General features: G+C 37.0%; 1 long non-coding RNA gene across 10 annotated transcripts in view; it reads right to left on the bottom strand.

Annotated features, from left to right (window-relative positions):
* The window catches only part of LOC133076138 (uncharacterized), a 318,595-nt gene that overhangs the window by 266,804 nt on the left and 37,903 nt on the right, over positions 1 to 13,888 (bottom strand). For all 10 annotated transcript variants that reach the window (XR_009697491.1, XR_009697493.1, XR_009697496.1 and 7 more), the window contains exon 2: positions 2,052 to 2,139. This is a non-coding gene — a long non-coding RNA (uncharacterized LOC133076138). The remainder of the gene's footprint in view (positions 1 to 2,051; positions 2,140 to 13,888) is intronic.

Raw genomic sequence — 13,888 nt, forward strand, 5'->3', positions numbered from 1 at the left:
GACCACCTTAGGGTCACAGAATCTCCCTGTCTCCTTGCTGTCATTTCTTACTACTAGTCCTCTTTATCTTCTCCATTACTTACTTAAGTCTAAGTCCCACCAGCAGCAATTTTATTCTTTTTCCACCCCAGAAGTAATTAGGAGCAAGGTGGGAAATGACAAGAGCATGGTAGTGAACTAGAAGAGGAAAGTTAATCTTTATGCAGCTACTCTTTGCGGCTTTCACTGTATTGCAACATCTTATAGTTTATGGCTTACTAGAATACGATGGGTAAATTCCATAAAACAATGAATTTATAATGTGCTTTGAAAGCACAGAGGAATAAACAACTATAGGAAGCAGGTTCTGTATGGCTTCAAAGAGGAAGTGATATTTAATCAGGGTCTTGAGATTATAGAGGTAGAGGAGAGAGTCAAGAGCATTTTAGGCAGTGTGAATAGCATGTGCAAAGAAAGTAAGAACAAATACCAAGTGGTTAGAACTCCGTGTGTGTGTGTGTCTGTGTGTGTGTGTGTGGAGGTGGTGATGGAGGACTGGAGTTGAGAACAGAATGCAGGTTGGGATTGGACTGGACTGGGAATAGCTTTTAGTCCAAGTTATAGAGTTAGCACTTTATCCATAAGATTCAACCAGCTTAAAAAAATTATTCCAATGGCAATATGTGTGTAAAATTGTACAGAACAAGAATAAAAGAGAGGAGACAGTTAAAAGCCTACTGCAATATCTTTTAACTATTGATACATCTCACAGACTCTTCCCATACTAATACAAAGTAGAGGTGATCCTACAATAGAAGAAAAGGAACATCAACAATCAGCATCCTGTTTTGGTAACGTAGATTATCAGTGAATCAAAGTGACACTCAGCCTTTGTTTATGCCTAAATTTCATTTAAGACCTAGAACTGCAATATACACACTACTATATATAAAATAAATAACCAATGAGGACCTACTGTATAGCACAGGGAACTATACTCAATATTTTATAATAACCTATAAGGGAAAAGAATCTGAAAAAATAGATATATCTGTACGTATAACTGAATCACTTTGTTGTATACCTGAAACTAACACAACATTGTAAATCAACTAGACTTCAATTAAATAAATAATAAAAAATTTTTAAAAGATCTAGAACTGCAGATTCTGCTCACTTAAGAAGTATTTTACTTTTAAAATAAGTACATTTCATTTGAAAATGGATTTTTCAGCTTACTTTATCAAAGATGTTAGTCACCTAGACCTACAAAACTAGGGTTCTGAAGCCAGCTTCAATGTGATTCTCACTGTATATTCAAGCTACTTAGAGCTCTTATCAGAAGCTCCACATCACCATAAAGGGGTTACAATTTAGACAAGGGGACATAGCACTAGATCTACAAAGCTGCTGCTGTGACCTAGGGCAGAAGAAATGACTACCTTGAAATTTCATAGAATCCATAAACAAAATCAGACTGTTTACATTTATAGTCTTCAGTCCCCCCAAAATAGTTGCAGTTGCCTCCCTACCCCTTAATCACACAATCTCTATACTTTTAGACAATTAATGATTAAAGTTTCATTCAACCAAATCACTGCTTGCCTTCAAATCCTAAACTTATTACCAAAACCAGCTTCAGTGACCCTGAGAAAAATTCTCAAGAAATTCTTGCCAAGTGAATTTTTAAACAATAAAACAGAATACTTTAAACAGAGAGAAATTTTACTTTGATCTCTTTTGTGAATCACTGAAATGAACATGGGCTTAGGTCTTCTCATTGTCAGGCTTGTTCAATAATATTCTTCATATCTCTCTACTTATCAAGAAAACTGACAAAATCACCATCCATTTCTGTTCCAAATTATGGTTTTATGAAACTTTCATTTCATCATGGGTGAAATACCATGACTAATAAAAAAATGACTATGTGTTTAAATGCTGCTTATATTGTAGCAAACATCATCACTTTCTGATGAGTAAATTCCATCAAAGAAACAAGGACAAAGCAAAAAGTTGTTTACTTTCAAAACTCTAATCAATCCTTTTTTAAAGACAATAAAAGTTCTGACCTCAGCACTCTTTACTGGCTTTTCCTGAAGTCCTCTTCTTCCTTTGATCTTCTTTCCTATCTTCAGTTCCACCGGAGATGACTCTATCCTGAAGACAAGATGGAAGCATGAAAAGATAAGGGACTTGGACTCCAATTCCAGAAGATCTTGGTTCAAATCTAATCTTTGCCACACAAATGCTTTGTGACCTAGAGCCAGGTAATTAACCATTCTGGCTCAGTTTCCTTGGATGTAAAATGAAGGTAAAAATAACCTACTTCTTAGAGGGGTATGTATCTGTGTATGTGTATTAAACTGTGCTCAATAAACACCTTGATAATTTCGTTACCTTAGGGGGGAAAGCTCAACCTACTTACTGCACAAAAGGAGTCTGGTCAAACAAAATTTAAAAAGAAGGTGGAAGAAGAAGATCCAAATATATGTAAATAGACTCAACTGTCCAACTAAGACAAAGAATGTCAAACCATATTTTTTTTAAATAGTCACATCAAAAAACAAAATTTACAAGAGGAACATCTAAAGCAAAAAAACACAGAGGATTAAAAGTATAGAAAAATTACATATTAATAAGCATGTACTAACCAAAAGAAATATGGTATAATTAAAATAATATCAGACAAAAAATAAGCTTTAAGGGTAAAAATCATTGTTAATAAAGAGGGCTTTTATGTATTAATAGAAGTTAATTTTCCAGAAAGATATAAAAATTCTAAACCTGTATGCACACAATAAAATACCTTCAAATATTTACAACGAAAAGTTACAGAGTGAAAAGGAGAAATTGACATATCAACCATCAGAGTAAAAGATTCTAACACACCTCTCAGCAATTTAGAGATCAGGAAAACAAAGAAAGAGTAATAGAATATTTGAAGAACAAATAATCCCTGTATTAATACATATTTACAGAACATAGAGAATAAACATTCTATTGAAGTATGCATGGACTATCTATAAAAACTGACCATATAAGGAAAATCTCAATAAATTTCGAAGAATCCTATCATAATCTGCATTCTCTGCATTAAATTCTAATTTAATCTAATAATATTAAATTAGAAATCAATGATAGAAAGATTTTTTTAAAGCCCATGTATTTAGAAAGTTAAAAATATGCTTCTAAATAATTCATGGATGAACAGAGAAATCAATCTAAAAATTTAGAACAATAATAAAAACACTACATAGCAAAATTTGAGGAATGCAGTTAGGTTTTTATAGCAGCTTTATTCATAGTTGCCAAAACTTGGAAGCAACCAAGATATTCTTCAGTAGGTAAACTGGTAAATAAACTGTGGTACATCCAGACAGTAGAATATTTTTTGGTGCTAAACAGAAATGAGCTATCAAGCCATTAAAAGACATGGAGGAGTCTTAAATGCATATTACTGAGTGGATGTAGCCAATCCGAAAAGGCTATATACCATGTGATTCCTACTATATGGCATTCTGACAAAGGCAAAACTATGGAGACAGTAAAAAGATCAGTCATTGCCAGGGGTTGCAGGAAGGGCAGTGTGGAGAGATGAATAGGCAGACTACAGAGGATTTTTAGGGCAGTGAAAATGCTATATATGATACCATAATAATGGACACATATTATTATACATTTGTCCAAACCCATAGAATGTACAACACCAAGAGTGAACCCTACTGTCAACTATGGACTTTGAGTGATAATGATGTGTCAGTGTAGGCTTATTGACTTTAACAAATATACCAATCTGGAGAGGGATGTTGACAATGGGTGGGGGTCAGGGAGGCAGGTAATATATGGGCAACATCTGTACCCTTTTCTCAATTTTTCTGTGAATTTAAAAGCAATCTAGAAAAATGAAGTCTTTTTTAAAAAAAAAATCATAGACTCACTAATGAGAGCAGGAGACTGTATTTTTGTCACAGAAAGGAAAGTTGTCTCTCTTATCACAATGAAGACATGTGGTGAGAAGAACCAGTTGTATGAACTTGGATAAGCCACTTATTCTCTCTAATCCTCTGTTTCCTACAATTTAAAGTGAGGGTAGGGCTTCTCTGGTGGCGCAGTGGTTGAGAATCCGCCTGCCAATGCAGGGGACACGGGTTCGAGCCCTGGTCTGGGAAGATCCCACATGCCACGGAGCAACTAAGCCCGTGCACCACAACTACTGAGCCTGCGCTCTAGAGCCTGTGTGCTACAACTACTGAAGCCCGCGCACCTAGAGCCTGTGCTCCGCAACAAAGAGAAGCCACCGCAACGAGAAGCCCGCACACTGCAACGAAGAGTAGCCCCCGCTCGCCGCAACTAGAGAAAGCCCGCGCGCAGCAACGAAGACCCAATGCAGCCATAAGTAAATAAACAGATAAATAAATTTTTAAAAATAAATAAATAAATAAATAAAGTGAAGGTAGTAAGTCACAAGAATTAATTACGTTCAAATCTCATGCATTTTTCTTAGTAGGAACCTAATAAAGTGAGCTGTATTCAATTAAATGAAGGTGAAGTTGTCTCCAGCATATAGAAGACCAGAGTCATCCTAGCTGTCATGTTAGGTTAGCCCTATAGGTACAGGGTCATGAGGCAAGCTTCCTTGTACTTTGGGACATGCTGTACACAGACACTTCTGGCTAGATTCCCTCTATGTCAAGATCAGCCACTGTCACATGCCTCTGCATGCTCGGAAAAGCTAGTTCTAAGTACAGAATGCTTCAGAGCCTTGTAACCCAGTCAGTGAAATCTGCCCACTCCCAGTGCATAGTGCAAAGGCTCCACCTCCACCACCACCTCCTCTGGGCCAGCTCACATCTGGAGCACCCAGACCAAATAAAAATCTAGCCTATTGTTAAACATTTCCAAGACAGAGAGTCTTAGTGACTATATATAAACAAACAACAACAAAAAGGGGGAAAACAGAATCGAAAAGAAGATACATGAGAAACTGGTTTGCACACACACAGAAAAACTCTTCAAGCCTCTGAGATTTGATCACCTTCTCGGCTACAAAGTCTATTTCTGAACTGAACACTTTCTCCAACGTTGACTAGAGGTAGATAGCATGTCTCTTATTCTGCATATGCCCAGGGCAATTTCAGTACTCAAAAATAAGAAAGAAAAATGATGATGAAAACATGAGGCTAAAATCCCATGCAACCCTTTGCCAGCTCCTGCTTTTGAAATTCTAAATTCTGAACCACATGGTTCCACATACCTGGCTGACTAGTGGCTTCTCTCTTGGGAAATGACTCAATCATGCATTTGTCTTTCCGGGGACGGCTGAGTTTTCTAAAAGCTGTCTGTCCTCACAAGCCTACACACTTTTTGTTGAAAGAAAATCTTGTGAAAAGCAGAACATACAAGTCATTAACAGTCATACTGATAAGCTTTCATACTTACCCACAACCCTGCAAGCAGGCCTCCCTGTGGTTACTAAATTTTTCCTCTTGCTGAGATTTCCCAGCATGCTCTGGGATTATCAAGTAAAGCCAAATATTAGGAGGAAAATCTTCAAAATCCTTCAGTGCCTGGGGTGGAATCAAATCAGACGTGCCCTCCACTCTGGCACCAGCCAGCTGAGCTACAAACACTGACCCAGCCCACGCTGAGAACACTCATCATGAGTAGAAACCCATAATGTTGCTGAAATACACTGTAGACTCAAAAGTGGGGGAAATGAAGTATATAAAACAGAGGGAAAGTTTGCAGAAATAACAGTTAATATTTATTTCAGGCACTCATCTAGACATGGCAACATTGAAATGTTTTTCGCTCAGCATTTCTTTCTGCCCTCAAGGCCTTATATTGGATAAGATTCTGAATTCCTTAATCATAGCAGCTATGCACCGTGTCTCAATTTGCAACTAAATGTAGTTTTTGCCAAAGTGAGCGCTGGACTCAGAGAACACTTGACATTAAAAATGAAAAAAAAAAAAAAAAAAAAAAACCTGAGCTGGAGACAAAAACATGGAAGCCCGTATTTCTGGTCAAATGAATTTTATTATGCCACATTTTAGTGTCTTCTTTATGTATTCTACTTGGTTGCTCAGATTGTGAAAATTACAAAATAAAAATTAAGTGCCTGTGTAATATCTGACTTGTCAGTTTTTCCACCTGGCATTTCTTTCTCTTGCAGCATTAATTCTGTCTCAAGGAGAGGATGCATGAAATATGAAAAGCCACCTGTCTCATTTAGTGAAATGGGAAGAGTAGCAGGCTGGAAGTAAGGGGGCCTGGTTTCTAAGCCCATGTCTGCTACTTTATGGTATGTGTCCTTCAGCAAATCCCTGTAACTCCCTGAGCTTTACCTGTGTTTAAGATTTTACAGGAAATATCATTCTCAGTCAAGGAAACACAATCACTTAAGATTGCTGTCTCCAAAAGAAAATCTCTGGGCATAGAGGGACATGTCTGCTAAGTACCCAAGTCTGAATAATTTGAATAACTAGAGTCTGTCTGTCAAATAAAAATGGTGTTCATGAAAAAAGCTGCTAGTTCAGTTCACAACTCAACCACACAAGTGCTTTTTTTTTTTCTTTTGGACTTTTCTATGTAACAGACAGACATTATTTGTACTCCCCATATCATCACACAGGCTGTTAAAAAGACACGTACACCCAAGGATGAAGATTTAATAAAATTAATAATACTGCTGCTTCATCAAGGTGATTCCTAAGTGAAACTCTTTTTGTTTGTTTTCTGCCAGTACATGCAGATGAAGAATAAAATGTCTACTAGTGCAGTTGGTGGTACTATCTTGATTTGTGCTAAGATGTCAGCAGTTTCATCTACCATTGCTTTTGTACTATCACTGCAAATGTCAACACAGTGAAAAAATCAAAACTGAGAACAGTTTTGACCTCACAGACTCCCTGGAAGTGTCTCAGGGATCACCAAGCATCCACAGACAATTCTTTGATAATCACTGTGTTCATATTAATATAAAGACATGATGGTAACACATGTGGCTACTGGAGAGAGGAGAGAAACAAGGACAGAACAAAGGGGGATTCACTTTATAAAATACAAAGTTTCATCAGACATGAAATAATCAGACATCTGGTTCTATAAAACAGATATCATGTATATTTCCTTTGGTATTATAATCAACTTTGTTTAAAATTAGAGTAGACTAGCTAATAAAAGCATGTTGCTATATGTATTAGTTTCCAAGGGCTGATGTAACAAATTATCATTTCTGGTCATTTCAAAACAACAAAAATGTATTCTCTCACAGTTCTACAGGCTAGAAGTCTGAAATCAAGGTGTCAGCAGGGCCACGTACCCTCTGAAAGTTCTAGAGAAGAATCCTTCCTTGCCTCTTCCCAGCTTCTAGTAGCTCTCAACAATCCTTGGTGTTACTGGGATTAGAGTAGCTACATCACTCCAGTCTCTGCCTCTATCTACACATGGCGTTATTCTCTCTGTGTGTCTGTCCATGCATCCTCTCCTCTTAGGGGATACCAAGCACTAGATTCGAGGCCCACCCTGATCCAGTATGACCTCATCTTAACTTGATTGTGCTTGCAAAGTCCCTGTTTCCAAATAAGATCACATTCCTAGGTAGTGGGGGTTAGGACTTGAGTATATTTTAGGGGGAAATACAATATTGTGTCCCTTAAACCCATTATTACTACTTAATAATAATGAATTAACAACAACTCACATTCCTCATTTGCTTGTAATGTTCAAAGAGTTGGAAATATTGAGCAACAAATTTTATTTTTTGAGACAGCTTGATTGAGGTAAAATTAATATGAAGTAAACTGCATGTATTTACAGTGTACAACTTGATACGTTTGGACATATGCATTCAGTTGTCCCTCTGTATCTGCAGGAGATTGGTTCCACGATCTCTGTGGATACCAAACTCCGAAGATGCTCAATTCCCTTATATAAAATGGTGTAGTATTTGTATATAACCTATGCACATTCTCTCAAATACTTCATTTTTCCTTGTTTGTTTTGGAAAGTTTACTTAGTTTTCATTAACAAAAATTTATGTTAAAATGTAATTAACTTATTTTTAAATGAATTAATGTTTTAAATTTTTCTCAGTTTTAATTTCTTTTTTTTAAACATTTTTATTGGAGTATAATTGCTTTACAATGGTTAGTTTCTGCTTTATAACAAAGTAAATCAGCTATATAAATACATATATCCCCATATCTCCTCCCTCGTGAATCTTCCTCCCATCCTCCCTATCCCACCCCTCTAGGTGGTCACAAAACACCGAGCTGATCTCCCTGTGCTATGCGCTGCTTCCCACTAGCTATCTATTGTGCATCTGGTAGTGTATATATGTCCATGCCACTCTCTCACTTTGTCCCAGCTTACGCTTCCCACTACCCATGTCCTCAAGTCCATTCTCTATGTCTGCGTCTTTATTCCTGTCCTGCCCCTAGGTTCCTCAGAACCCTTTTTTTTTTTTTTAGATTCCATATATATGTGTTAGCATACGGTATTTGTTTTTCTCTTTCTGACTTACTTCACTCTGTATGACAGACTCTAGGCCCATCCACATCACTAGAAATAACTCAATTTCATTTCATTTTATGGCTGAGTAATGTTCCATTGTATATATGTGCCACATCTTCTTTATCCATTCGTCTGTTGATGGACACTTAAGTTGTTTCCATGTGCTGGCTATTGTAAATAGAACTGAAATGAACATTGTGCTACATGACTCTTTGAATTATGGTATTCTCAGGGTACATGCCCAGTAGTGGGATTGCTGGGTCATATGGTAGTTCTATTTTCAGTTTTTAAAAGAACCTCCATACTGTTCTCCATAGTGGCTGTATCAATTTATATTCCCACCAACAGTGCAAGAGGGCTCCCTTTTCTCCACACCCTCTCCAGCATTTATTGTTTGTAAATGTTTTTGATGATGGCCATTCTGACTGGTGTGAGGTAATACCTCATTGTAGTTTTGATCTGCATTTCTCTAATGATTAGTGATGTTGAGCATCCTTTCATGTGTTTGTTGGCAATCTGTATATCTTCTTCGGAGAAATGTCTATTTAGGTCTTCTGCCCATTTTTGGGATTCGGTTGTTTGTTTTTTTGATATTGAGCTGTATGAGATTCTTGTAAATTTTGGAGATTAATCATTGGTCAGTTGCTTCATCTGCAAATATTTTCTCCCATTCTGAGGGTTGTCTTTTTGTCTTGTTTATGGTTTCTTTTGCTGTGCAAAAAAAAAGATTTTAAGTTTCATTAGGTCCCATTCGTTTATTTTTTTTTTATTTCCATTTCTCTAGGAGGTGGGTCAAGAAGGACCTTGCTGTGATTTAGGTCATAGAGTGTTTTGCCTACATTTTCCTCTAAGAGTTTTATAGTGTCTGGCCTCACATTTACGTCTTTAATCCATTTTGAGTTTATTTTTGTGTATGGTGTTAGGCAGTGTTCTAATTTCATTCTTTTACATGTAGCTGTCCACTTTTCCCAGCACCACTTATTGAAGAGACTGTCTTTTCTCCATTGTATATCCTTGCCTTCTTTGTCATAGATTAGTTGACCATAGGTGCGTGGGTTTATCTCTGGGCTTTCTATCCTGTTCCATTGATCTATATTTCTGTTTTTGTGCCAGTACCATACTGTCTTGATTACCATAGCTTTGTAGTATAGTCTGAAGTCAGGGAGCCTGATTCCTCCAGCTCCGTTTTTCTTTCTCAAAATTGCTTTGGTTATTCGGGGTCTTCTGTGTTTCCATACAAATTGGGAAATTTTTTGTTCTAGTTCTGTGAAAAATGCCATTGGTAGTTTGATAGGGATTGCATTGAATCTGTAGATTGCTTTGGGTAGTATAGTCATTTTCACAATGTTGATTCTTCCAGTCCAAGAACATGGTATATTTCTCCATCTGTTTGTATCTGTTTGTATCATCTTTAATTTCTTTCTGTCTTATACTTTTCTGCATACAGGTCTTTTGTCTCCTTAGGTAGGTTTATCCCTAGGTATTTTATTCTTTTTGTTGCAATGGTAAATGGGAGTGTTTCCTTAATGTCTCTTTCAGAGCTTTCATCATTAGTGTGTAGGAATGCAAGAGATTTCTGTGCATTCTGTGCATTAATTTTGTATCCTGCTACTTTACCAAATTCATTGATTAGCTGTAGTAGTTTTCTGGTAGCATCTTTAGGTTTCTCTATGTATAGTATCATGTCATCTGCAAACAGTGACAGCTTTACTTCTTCTTTTCCGATTTGGATTGCTTTTATTTCTTTTTCTTCTCTGATTGCAGTGCTTAAAACTTCCAAAACTATGTTGAATAATAGCGGTGAGAGTGGAAAACCTTGTCTTGTTCCTGATCTTAGAGGAAATGGTTTCAGTTTTTCACCATTGAGAACAATGTTGGCTGTGGCTTCGTCACATATGGCCTTTATTATGTTGAAGTAACCTCCCTGTATGCCTACTTTCTGGAGGGTTTTTATCATAAATGGGTGTTGAATTTTGTCAAAAGCTTTTTCTGCATCTATTGATATGATCATATGGTTTTCTCCTTCAATTTGTTAATATGGTTTATCACATTGATTGATTTGCATATATTGAAGAATCCTTGCATTCCTGGGATGAACCCCACTTGATCATGGTGTACGATCCTTTGAATGTGCTGTTGGATTCTGTTTGCTAGTATTTGGTTGAGGATTTTTGCATCTATGTTCATCAGTGATATTGCCCTGTAGTTTTCTTTCTTTGTGACATCTTTGTCTGGTTTTGGTATCAGGGTGATGGTGGCCTCGTAGAATGAGTTTGGGAGAGTTCCTCCCTCTGCTATATTTTAGAAGAGTTTGAGAAGGATAGGTTTTAGCTCTTCTCTAAATGTTGGACAGAATTTGCCTGTGAAGCCATGTAGTCCTGGGCTTTTGTTTGTTGGAAGATTTTTAATCACAGTCTCAATTTCAGTGCTTGTGATTGGTCTGTTTATATTTTCTATTTCTTCCTGGTTCAGTCTGGCATGGCTGTGCTTTTCTAAGAATTTGTCCATTTCTTCCAGATTGTCCATTTTATTGGCATAGAGTTGTTTGTTGTAATCTCTCATGACCCTTTGTATTTCTGGAGTGTCAGTTGTTACTTCTCCTTTTTCATTACTAATTTTGTTGATTTTAGCCTTCTCCCTTTTTTTCTTGATGAGTCTGGCTAATGGTTTATCAATTTTGTTTATCTTCTCAAAGAACCAGCTTTTAGTTTTATTGATCTTTGCTACGGTTGTCTTCATTTTTTTTCATTTATTTCTGATATGATCTTTATGTTCTTTCCTTCTGCTAACTTTGGGGTTTTTTTGTTCTTCTCTCTCTAATTGCTTTAGGTGTAAGTTTAGGTTGTTCATTTGAGATGTTTCTTGTTTCTTGAGGTAGGACTGTATTGCTATAAACCTCCCTCTTAGAACTGCTTTTGCTGCATCCCATAGGTTTGAGGTGGTCATGTTTTCATTGTCATTTGTTTCTAGTTATTTCTTGATTTCCTCTTTGATTTATTCAGTGATCTCTTGGTTACTTAGTAACGTATTGTTTAGCCTCCGTGTGTTTGTATTTTTTACAGATTTTTTCCTGTAATTGATATCTAGTCTCATAGCATTGTGGTCGGAAAAGATAGTTGATACGATTTCAATATTCTTAAATTTAACAAGGCTTGATTTGTGACCCAAGATATGATCCTGGAGAATGTTCCATGAGCCCTTGAGAAGAAAGTGTATTCTGTTGTTTTTAGATGGAATGTCCTATTAATATCAATTAAGTCCATCTTGTTTAATGTATCATTTAAAGCTTGTGTTTCCTTATTTATTTTCATTTTGGATGATCTGTCCATTGGTGAAAGCAGGGTGTTAAAGTCCCCTACTATGATTGTGTTACTGTCGATTTCCCTTTCTATGGCTGTTATCATTTGCCTTATGTATTGAGGTGCTCCTATGTTGGCTGCCTAAATATTTACAATTGTTATATCTTCTTCTTGGATTGATCCCTTGATCATTATGTAGTGTCCTTCTTTGGCTCTTGTAATAGTCTTTATTTTAAAGTCTATTTTGTCTGATATGAGAATTGCTACTCCAGCTTTCTTTTGATTTCCATTTGCATGGAATATCTTTTTCCATCCCCTCACTTTCAGTCTGTATGGGTCCCTAGGTCTGAAGTGGGTCTCTTGTAGACAGCATATATATGGGTCTTGTTTTTGTATCCATTCAGCCAGTCTATGTCTTTTGGTTGGAGCATTTAATCCATTTACATTTAAGGTAGTTATCGATATGTATGTTCCTAGTACCACTTTTTATTGTTTTGGGTGTGTTATTGTAAGTCTTTTCCTTCTCTTGTGTTTCCTGCCTAGAGAAGTTCCTTTAGTATGTGTTGTAAAGCTGGTTTGGTGGTGCTGAATTCTCTTAGCTTTTGCTTGTCTGTAAAGGTTTTAATTTCTCCGTCAAATCTGAATGAGCTCCATGCTGGGTAATATTGGTTGTTGGTTCTTCCCTTTCATCACTTTAAATATGTCCTGCCAGACCCTTCTGGATTGCAGAGTTTCTTCTGAAAGATCAGCTGTTAACCTTATAGGGATTCCCTTGTATATTATTTGTTGTTTTTCCCTTGCTGCTTTTAATATTTTTTCTTTGTATTTAATTTTTGATAGTTTAATTAATATGTGTCTTGGCGTGTTTCTCCTTGGATTTATTCTGTATGGGACTCTCTGTGTTTCCTGGACTTCATTATTTCCTTTCCCATATTAGGGAAGTTTTCAACTATACTCTCTTAAAACATTTTCAGTCCCTTTCTTTTTCTCTTCTTCTTCTGGGACCCCTATAATTCAAAGGTTGGTGCGTTTAATGTTGTCCCAGAGGTCTCTGTGACTGTCCTCAATTCTTTTCATTCTTTTTTCTTTATTCTGCTCTGTGGTAGTTATTTCCACTATTTTATCTTCCCAGTCACTTATCCGTTCTTCTGCCTCAGTTATTCTATTGATTCCTTCTAGAGAATTTTTAACTTCATTTATTGTGTTGTTCATCATCGTTTGTTTGCTCTTTAGTTCTTCTAGGTCATTGTTAAACGTTTCTTATATTTTCTCTATTCTATTTCCAAGATTTTGGATCATCTTTACTATCATTACTCTGAATTCTTTTTCAGGTAGACTGCCTATTTCCTCTTCATTTGTTTGGTCTGGTGGATTTTTACCTTGCTCCTTCATCTGCTGTTTATTTCTCTGTCTTCACATATTGCTTAACTTACTGTGTTTGGGGTCTCCTTTTTGCAGTCTGCAGGCTCGTAGTTCCCATTGTTTTTGGTGTCTGCCCCCAGTGACTAAGGTTGGTTCAGTGGGTTGTGTAGGCTTCCTGGTGGAGGGGACTGGTGCCTGTGTTCTGGTGGATGAGGCTGGATCTTGTTTTTCTGGTGGGCAAGACCACATCCGGTGGTGTGGTTTGGGGTGTCTGTGACCTTATTATGATTTTAGGCAGCCTCTCTGCTAATGGGTGGGGTTGTGTTCCTGTCTTGGTAGTTGTTTGGCATAGGGTGTCCAGCATTGTAGCCTGCTGGTCATTGAGTGGACCTGGGTCTTAGCGTTGAGTTGGAGATCTCTAGGAGAGCTTTCACCATTTGATTTTACATAGAGCCGGGAGGTCTCTGGTGGACCAATGTCCTGAATTCAGCTCTCCCACCTCAGAGGCACAGGCCTGACACCCGGCCAGAGCACAAAGACCCTGTCAGCCACACAGCTCAGAAGAAAAGGGAGAAAGAAAGAAAAGAAAGGAAGGAAGGAAGGAAGGGAGTGAGTGAGGAAGGAAGGGAGGAAGGAAGGAAGGAAAGAAAGTTATTAAAATAAAAATTTTTTTAATATTAAAAACAAAAATTAAAGTAATTAAAAAAAGAAAAAAAAAAAAGAAAGAA

Source organism: Eubalaena glacialis, chromosome 16, assembly GCF_028564815.1.
Source record: "Eubalaena glacialis isolate mEubGla1 chromosome 16, mEubGla1.1.hap2.+ XY, whole genome shotgun sequence".
Classification (NCBI taxonomy): domain Eukaryota; kingdom Metazoa; phylum Chordata; class Mammalia; order Artiodactyla; family Balaenidae; genus Eubalaena; species Eubalaena glacialis.